Raw genomic sequence first — 10026 nt, forward strand, 5'->3', positions numbered from 1 at the left:
ATTTAATGAAAATGAAGATACAACATACTCAAACTTATGGGACACAATGAAAGCTGTGCTAAGAGGAAAACTCATAGCGCTGAGTGCCTGCAGAAAGAAACAGGAAAGAGCATATGTCAGCAGCTTGACAGCACACCTAAAAGCTCTAGAACAAAAAGAGGCAAATACACCCAGGAGGAGTAGAAGGCAGGAAATAATCAAACTCAGAGCTGAAATCAACCAAGTAGAAACAAAAAGGACCATAGAAAGAATCAACAGAACCAAAAGTTGGTTCTTTGAGAAAATCAACAAGATAGATAAACCCTTAGCCAGACTAACGAGAGGACACAGAGAGTGCGTCCAAATTAACAAAATCAGAAATGAAAAGGGAGACATAACTACAGATTCAGAGGAAATTCAAAAAATCATCAGATCTTACTATAAAAACCTATATTCAACAAAATTTGAAAATCTTCAGGAAATGGACAATTTCCTAGACAGATACCAGGTATCGAAGTTAAATCAGGAACAGATAAACCAGTTAAACAACCCCATAACTCCTAAGGAAATAGAAGCAGTCATTAAAGGTCTCCCAACCAAAAAGAGCCCAGGTCCAGACGGGTTTAGTGCAGAATTCTATCAGACCTTCATAGAAGACCTCATACCAATATTATCCAAACTATTCCACAAAATTGAAACAGATGGAGCCCTACCGAATTCCTTCTACGAAGCCACAATTACTCTTATACCTAAACCACACAAAGACACAACAAAGAAAGAGAACTTCAGACCAATTTCCCTTATGAATATCGACGCAAAAATACTCAATAAAATTCTGGCAAACCGAATTCAAGAGCACATCTAAACAATCATCCACCATGATCAAGTAGGCTTCATCCCAGGCATGCAGGGATGGTTTAATATACGGAAAACCATCAACGTGATCCATTATATAAACAAACTGAAAGAACAGAACCACATGATCATTTCATTAGATGCTGAGAAAGCATTTGACAAAATTCAACACCCCTTCATGATAAAAGTCCTGGAAAGAATAGGAATTCAAGGCCCATACCTAAACATAGTAAAAGCCATATACAGCAAACCAGTTGCTAACATTAAACTAAATGGAGAGAAACTTGAAGCAATCCCACTAAAATCCGGGACTAGACAAGGCTGCCTACTCTCTCCCTACTTATTCAATATAGTTTTTGAAGTTCTAGCCAGAGCAATCAGACAACAAAAGGAGATCAAGGGGATACAGATCAGAAAAGAAGAGGTCAAAATATCACTATTTGCAGATGACATGATAGTATATTTAAGTGATCCCAAAAGTTCCACCAGAGAACTACTAAAGCTGATAAACAACTTCAGCAAAGTGGCTGGGTATAAAATTAACTCAAATAAATCAGTTGCCTTCCTCTACACAAAAGAGAAACAAGCCGAGAAAGAAATTAGGGAAACGACACCCTTCATAATAGACCCAAATAATATAAAGTACCTCGGTGTGACTTTAACCAAGCAAGTAAAAGATCTGTACAATAAGATCTTCAAGACACTGAGGAAAGAAATTGAAGAAGACCTCAGAAGATGGGAAAGATCTCCCATGCTCATGGATTGGCAGGAGTAATATAGTAAAAATGGCCATTTTACCAAAAGCAATCTACAGATTCAATGCAATCCCCATCAAAATACCAATCCAATTCTTCAAAGAGTTAGACAGAACAATTTGCAAATTCATCTGGAATAACAAAAAACCCAGGATAGCTAAAGCTATCCTCAACAATAAAAGGAACTCAGGGGGAATCACTATCCCTGAACTCAAGCAGTATTACAGAGCAATAGTGATAAAAACTGCATGGTATTGGTACAGAGACAGACAGATAGACCAATGGAATAGAATTGAAGACCCAGAAATGAACCCACACACCTATGGTCACTTGATTTTTGACAAAGGAGCCAAAAACCATCCAATGGAAAAAAAGATAGCATTTTCAGCAAATGGTGCTGGTTCAACTGGAGGGCAACATGTAGAAGAATGCAGATCGATCCATGCTTATCACCCTGTACAAAGCTTAACTCCAAGTGGATCAAGGACCTCCACATCAAACTAGACACACTCAAACTAATAGAAGAAAAACTAGGGAAGCATCTGGAACACATGGGCACTGGAAAAAATTTCCTGAACAAAACACCAATGGCTTACGCTCTAAGATCAAGAATCGAAAAATGGGATCTCATAAAACTGCAAAGCTTCTGTAAGGCAAAGGACACTGTGGTTAGGACAAAACGGCAACCAACAGATTGGGAAAAGATCTTTACCAATCCTACAACAGATAGTGGCCTTAAATCTAAAATATACAAAGAACTCAAGAAGTTAGACCGCAGGGAAACAAATAACCCTATTGAAAAATGGGCTTCAGAGCTAAACAAAGAATTCACAGCTGAGGAATGCTGAATGGATGAGAAATACCTCAAGAAATGTTCAACATCTTTAGTCATAAGGGAAATGCAAATCAAAACAACCCTGAGATTTCACCTCACACCAGTGAGAATGGCTAAGGTCAAAAATTCAGGTGACAGCAGATGGTGGCGAGGATGTGGAGAAAGAGGAACACTCCTCCATTGTTGGTGGGATTGCAGACTGGAAAAACCATTCTGGAAATCAGTCTGGAGGTTCCTCAGAAAATTGGACATTGAACTGCCTGAGGATCCAGCTATACCTCTCTTGGGCATATACCCAAAAGACGCCTCAACATATAAAAGAGACACGTGCTCCACTATGTTCATCGCAGCCTTATTTATAATAGCCAGAAAATGGAAAGAACCCAGATGCCCTTCAACAGAGGAATGGATACAGAAAATGTGGTACATCTACACAATGGAATATTACTCAGCTATCAAAAACAACGAGTTTATGAAATTCGTAGGCAAATGGTTGGAACTGGAAAATATCATCCTGAGTGAGCTAACCCAATCACAGAAAGACATATATGGTATGCACTCATTGATAAGTGGCTATTAGCCCAAATGTTTGAATTACCCTAGATCCCTAGAACAAACGAAACTCAAGACGGATGATCAAAATGTGAATGCTTCACTCCTTCTTTAAATGAGGAAAAAGAATACCCTTGGCAGGGAAGGGAGAGGCAAAGATTAAAACAGAGACTGAAGGAGCACCCATTCAGAGCCTGCCCCACATGTGGCCCATACATATACAGCCACCCAATTAGACAAGATGGATGAAGCAAAGAAGTGCAGACCGACAGGAGCCGGATGTAGATCTCTCCTGAGAGACACAGCCAGAATACAGCAAATACAGAGGCGAATGCCAGCAGCAAACCACTGAACTGAGAATAGGTCCCCTACTGAAGGAATCAGAGAAAGAACTGGAAGAGCTTGAAGGGGCTCGAGACCCCAAAAGTACAACAATGCCAAGCAACCAGAGCTTCCAGGGACTAAGCCACTACCTAAAGACTATACATGTGGACTCTGACCCCATAGGTAGCAATGAATATCCTAGTAAGAGCACCAGTGGAAGGGGAAGCCCTGGGTCCTGCTAAGACTGAACCCCCAGTGAACTAGTCTATGGGGGGAGGGCGGCAATGGGGGGAGGGTTGGCAGGGGAACACCCATAAGGAAGGGGAGGGGGGAGGGGGATGTTTGCCCGGAAACCGGGAAAGGGAATAACACTCGAAATGTATATAAGAAATACTCAAGTTAATAAAAAAAAAAAATTAAAAAAAAGTGATGAGAGGATGCAGACAATGGAGGGATTACTTGTGGAGTTTCAGAGGGGAGCAAAATATCTTTTGGGGCATTTGTGTGATTTTTACTAAGAACCACCACTAACAGGAAATCTTTGCTTTCCTGTGACAATCAAAGCTGGTTATCTCAGTGCTGGTTAACTGGGATGAAGAAGCAGCTGTGATTAAGAAGGGATCTGCATCATTGAGGTAAAATCTTCTAGGAGTGTTTCCTCCACGTCAGCAGAAAGACGCCGTGGTCCAAAGGGTACATCTCATGCTTGCAGGCAAACTTAGCAATGTATATGTCGCACAAGTCATACTAGTTTTAAAATCACAAGGGGTCATGGAGAGTGGCTGAGTCTCTGGGTTGTTTGTTTGTTTGTTTGTTTGTTTGTTTGTTTGTTTTGGTCAGGATAGTAGTACAGTTAGAAAGGCAAGGTCATAATGAAGATGCTGCCTCAGTTGTGGTCCATGCACCAGGACTGAAGGAATCATGAAAAAAAGTTGGGGATTACATAGTGTAGCAGGGTAATGTGAACTCAGAGAAGCTATTGGTGAAAGTTCAACTCAGTTGCAGCACGAAACAAAGCATTTTGGATATCCCAGCACCATATGATGATCACCAAAAGCTACAGCAGCTGTGGTGTGGAGCTGACTTAAACTAAAAAGAAAAGGTGGGTGGAAAGTGAGTGGCAGAGTCACAGAAGGTGCCACTGGCAAGACCTTTGGAACTAAATTCTCTTAAGTCCCATAAGTGTGACACTAAGATATTTATAATGTTGGAGATTTAGAGAGGCTTTGCAGTTTTAGAGGGACTTTGGATATTTAAAATAGACTGAACTTTTAAAGTTTGAAGTTTGAAAGATTGTAGGACTTTTACAATTTGAAATATGCTTTATACAGTGATGTTGAGACTTATGATATCATGGGAAGTAGGACCACCATGTTGGGTTTTTTTGCCCATAGTGTTTTATCATAGCAATAGAAACCCTACTAAAACAAGACCAAGTCAAGTTCTTCCTTCATAACACCCATGGCCAAGTTTTCAGAACTCTGAAGCTGGACTCATGTTAAGTAAAATGATGGTGCAAGGCCTGGAAAGGTATAACTTTCTAACAGATCATCAGGAATTTCCTGGTTAGCACCCATTTTATAAGTGGTAAATATTTATGCAAGACAATTAGATGGGTTATAAAGTGTGTTGCTGCTCAATTAAGACACTACTACTTTCAAATGCATCTTTTATTTTTGAAAAGTTGTGGACATCTTAAGATGTTTTGTAACTACTATTGATATCTCTAAAGAAAAAGGGATATATATATTTCATTTTGTCTTAGTTAGGGTTTTGATTGGGTAAGAAACATCAAACCACAGAAACTATTACAAATGAAAACCTTTAATTGGGGGGGGGGTGCAGGTCAGAGGTTTAGTCTATTATCCTGGCTGGAAACATGGTGGTAATCAGGGGGACATTCTTCTGGAGATGGGCCTGTGAGTTCCACAACTTCATCTCAGACAACAGACTCAGACAGTGAGACTTCAAGCAGGCTTGAGCTTCTGAGACCTCAAAGCCTGCCCCCACAGTGACACACTTGCTCCAGCAAAACCACACCTACACCGTCAAGGCCATACCCACTGCAGGAAAGCCATACCCGAAAGTAATGCCACTCCCTATGGGACAAACATTCAAACACGTGAGTCTTTGTCAAGGAAGCATTCCTATTCAGACCACCAAATCCCACTCCTTTGCTCCCATAATCTTGTAGCTGTAACATAATTCAAGATACATTTAGTCCAAATTCAAAAGTTTCCATAATCTAAAAGAGTCTCAAACTTGTATAAAAAGGTCAAAGTTCTTCAGAGACTGATCCAGTTTCTTAATTGAGGATCAGACGGGGTGGAGTGGGGTAGGTAGGACCAGAAAAGGAGATAACATTTGAAAAATAAATACATAAACTATCCTATAAAAATCAATGAAAGAAGCAGATTACAACATATTTCCAACATATAATGACATGGGATGTACATTACCATCCCAAAAAAGAGCATTGTAAGAGAATGTAGACTGAAAACCAGCTGGAGAAATTCCCAATTGTGTTTCTCCATGTCTGTTACAAAACTGTTCTTCAGATCCCCAACTCAGTTCAATTTTGTGGGCTGAATAGGCTGTTTCCATTCCCTGTTAGCTGCTTCCCTCAGTTGGTATCATATGACTCTAGCATCTTCAATATTTTGGGGTCTACAAGACAACCTGTGCTTCTCCTTCAAAGCTATGCACAATGGCCTTGCTAGGTCTCCATGCAAAGGCGACTCTGACACATACCTACCTGCCAGTTTTCTTTGGCTGTGAAGGGGCATACCATAGCCCCATACTTTTCTCCATGACTCTAACACTAGAACCATGTTGCAAAGCTGCCACATTCTGCTGGGACTGGAACACGGCCCCCTCGTTCACATATTCACTCATTTTGTTTTTGATGTTTTCCTTTACTGCATAAAACTGCCTGTTCTGAAATTCTGTCTATACATTAGCCTGGCCTCAAAGTCAAAAATCTCTGCCTCTGGAGTGCTAATATTAAAGATGGAGCCCACTCACACTGCTCTAAGCTTTTCTTTAATTCCATTTTACAATTTGGAGTCTTAGCTAAGTTGGATCTTGCCCTGGGTTCACCCCTCCCTTTATTCCATTTAACACCAGGCTTTCCTTTAATCTGTTTATCTGATTGAGCACAGGATTTAGCTCCATTCCACTTCCTTGTGTCTCCCTTCTCCTTGAACTCCACATTTGTATCTCTGCTTGCTCAGCTTGAATGTTTTCCTTACAGGTCTTGTAAGCTTGAGCACTAATGGCCACACAATACAGTGGTAGGTGGTTCAGAAATGTCATCTGTCAATGCTGTTAATCCATAGGTCTTCAACTTACTTTATACAGATGTTTGGAGAAGGGCAGAGAACAGTCACATGTTCTTTTTTCCTTCTTGAAACCACTTGAGCAAGACCCCCAGAGTTCAAATCACCCTCAGCACCACTGTCTAACAAGCTTCTACTTGTATTGCCTGACTTAAAGCATTCAATTACTTTCTAGTTGAAATTCTCCAATTTGTCCACATTGCTCTAAACAAAAGTATGGTACAATATATCAAAGTAATAGCCCAGTCCCTGGTACCATTTCATGTCTTAGCTAAGGCTTCTACTCCTGTGAAGATATACCATGACCACAGAAACATTTCTGAAGGAAAACATTTAATTTGAGATGGCCTATATATAATTCAGAAGTTTAGTCCATTATCATGATGCAGGGAAGTATGGTGGTGTACACACAGACATGTTGCTAGAGAAGGAGCTGAGAGTTCTACAACTTGATCTGTTGGCAGTAAGAAAGGACAATGACCAACACTATGGAGGCTTAAGCTTCAGAGATCTCAAAGCCTGTCCCACAGTGACACACTTCTTCCAACAAGGCCACATCTACTCTGAGGCCACAACTCCTAAGGTCAAGCATTCAAGCAGATGAGTGTATTGGGGCTATTTATATTCAAACTACTGCAGATAGAGCCGTTATAATTAAATGGAATGCACTGTGACACACATTCAAAAGAATACAATTATATTCACTTCATTGCCTTAAGGTTCACTGCAGAGACACAGAGCACTGAGTGGCATATAGGGCTGATCATATGCATGAAAGATGAAGAAAAACTTTTGCCCACATGATAAACCAAAGATCAGATTAAGTGCCTGTTCCTAAGCTGCTATTACATTATTACCGCACTTAATTTTACAAATTGTAGGTTTTGTCTACTCATGAGTATAAACTTGAATACTATCTCTAAAACTATCATTCTTGCTGCTTCTTCTTCTTCTTCTTCTTCTTCTTCTTCTTCTTCTTCTTCTTCTTCTTCTTCTTCTTCTTCTTCTTCTTCTTCTTCTCCTCCTCCTCCTCCTCCTCCTCCTCCTCCTCCTCCTCCTCCTCCTCCTCCTCTTCCTCCTCCTTCTCCTCTTCCTCCTCCTCCTCCTTCTTCAACTAAAATGATATGGTTACAATTACAGTAGTCTCTCTCTCTCTCTCTCTCTCTCTCTCTCTCTCTTTCTCACACACACACACACACACATACACACACAAACACACACACACACACACACACACACACACACACACACACACACTGCCCCCGACTCCAAATATCCATGAGTGATCCTGAATTGAAAGTTTACAAAATAACAAGTAACACTGTGTACAGGAAAAGCTCTTTCAGAACTTCAGAAGCCAGACTAATTATGACCTCTCATGGTGATCCTGTCTGGGCTCAGCCATGGAGTCCATCTTGCCAGGGACAAATCCACTTCTGTCTGCACCACCAGGCCCCCTTTGAAAACCCCAAGGTCCCCTCTTTTTCCCATTAGACACCCTGATCATATCCTCCTCTGTCTTGTGGATCATCTCCATAGTTTGCCCACATATGAGAGGCTCTTGGTCCCCCTTCTGGACAATCTAGCTTAGGTGCCTTACACTATTTGCTTTCATTTCTCCAAAGGAAGTTCATGTTCTCACATTTAGGATTAGGACACATCCAGTCCCCAGCACATCACTGTCCTCCAACTCCACCTCCTCCACTGGGGAATCCTCCCTGGCCACCGCCACCTCCATAGTTTCCATGGCCCATGTGTCCTCCTCAACCTCAGCCTTCACAACCATTTCCACCACACCAATTGATGTCAGCTTGGTGAGTAGCAAGTGAAACTTTAATAGGATTCACAGAGAATCATTTACCATCGAACTAGTCGATTACAGCTTTAGCAGGAGGTAGGTTAACAAATGAGACTGTTGCCTCACCCTTCAAATTCCCAGTTTCCCTGTCTGTATACAAATTAATCATAGGCTGTCCAGTTTTCTTGTTTGTCTTAATAATTCCAATCTGCTTAAAGTAATTAGACAAAGGTTCAATTGTAACATTCTCACCTCAGCCTTGCATGAAGATGGTATTGTTGTCTGAAGTGTCCTGTTCAGAATCATGACGAGATCCTTGATCCCAAGGACCACCAAATTTATTAAAGCCACCATGGTCACTTCTGCCCATGCTGCCTCTGCCTCCTCTGCCACCTTCATGGCCGTTGGGTTCATAGCCACTCCTGTAGCCACCACCACTGCCATCACTCTGATCCTGATTGCTGTAACCACCACAGCCACCACCACCACTCATAGAGGACTGATCTTGGCCCTAGTTGCCTCCACCACCCACTCTACCACCTCCACTGCTGCTGTTGTATAGGTTCTGTTGTCCATAACCCTGAGGTGGGTTCTAGGAGCTTTGTTGCTGTTCACTATAGCCAGACTGTTGCCTCTGCTCTGGGGCTGCCCATAGCTGCTGCTCTGAGAACTGCCACCATAATTTCCAGAGGTGCTGCTAGGAGCTGATTTTTGGCCATAGCCAGGATAGGAGGACTGGTGCCCATAAGAACACTGGGAACTTGGGCTGCTGCCATAGCCACGAGTGGAACCATATCCCTGGGGAGATGACTGAGTCCCATAGCCTGTACTTTGGGTCCATAAGAAGAACCATAGGTGCTCTGATAGTATCCTGAAGTAGCAGCTGATTGGCCATAACCACTGTATCTCTGCTGGCCATAGGGCTGATTGCTCTGTTGGGAGTAGCCCTGTCCAGGCTGGGTAGGATAGGCTCTGTAGCTTTGAGTTGCTTGTTGGATATAGTTATATGAAGCCATGTCTACACAAGTGTGCACAGGCCATAACTAACAGGATTTAAGACAACTGTACAGGGAGGCCATGAGGACTGAGCCTCATTTTTGCTTCTTAACTCCTACTATTCAAGACATTGGCTTCTTTCATACCTAATGTATAGATTGACTAAAATAATAAAAATTAACTAAAAAATGTTTTTCATGTGTAGCTGAAGAAAACATAGTATCACTCTGTTTTCAAGCAAGTTTTATTCAAGCTGTGAAGATAACATACAAGTATTAGATATAAAATACATTACAACAAAAGCAAAATACAATTTTTATGAGATATATATATATATGAATGATTGTGTTATGTGGGGATCAAGAACACTTGAGAATATCAGTTCTCTCCTTAAACTATGTGGTTTAGGAATAAGATTGCCAGAATTTGAAAATGAACAACAAAAAAGAAAGAAGGAAAGAGAGGGTAGCGCACACACACACACACGGAAGGAGGGAGGGAGAGGGGTGGAACAATAAAAACAACAAAAAAGATTTATCGACCCATCTCATTAGTCCCAAAAATCTTTTCAAAATAAATTTCAAATAAAAGCTA

At 41.2% G+C, this 10026-nt stretch overlaps 1 pseudogene; it reads right to left on the reverse strand.

Moving 5' to 3' along the window:
- Positions 1–8004: 8004 nt before the first annotated feature.
- Fus-ps2 (FUS RNA binding protein, pseudogene 2) lies at positions 8005–9452 on the reverse strand (annotated as a pseudogene).
- Between the last annotated feature and the right edge of the window lie 574 nt (positions 9453–10026).

This window comes from Rattus norvegicus, chromosome 19, assembly GCF_021556685.1.
Source record: "Rattus norvegicus strain SHRSP/BbbUtx chromosome 19, alternate assembly SHRSP_T2T, whole genome shotgun sequence".
NCBI lineage: Eukaryota > Metazoa > Chordata > Mammalia > Rodentia > Muridae > Rattus > Rattus norvegicus.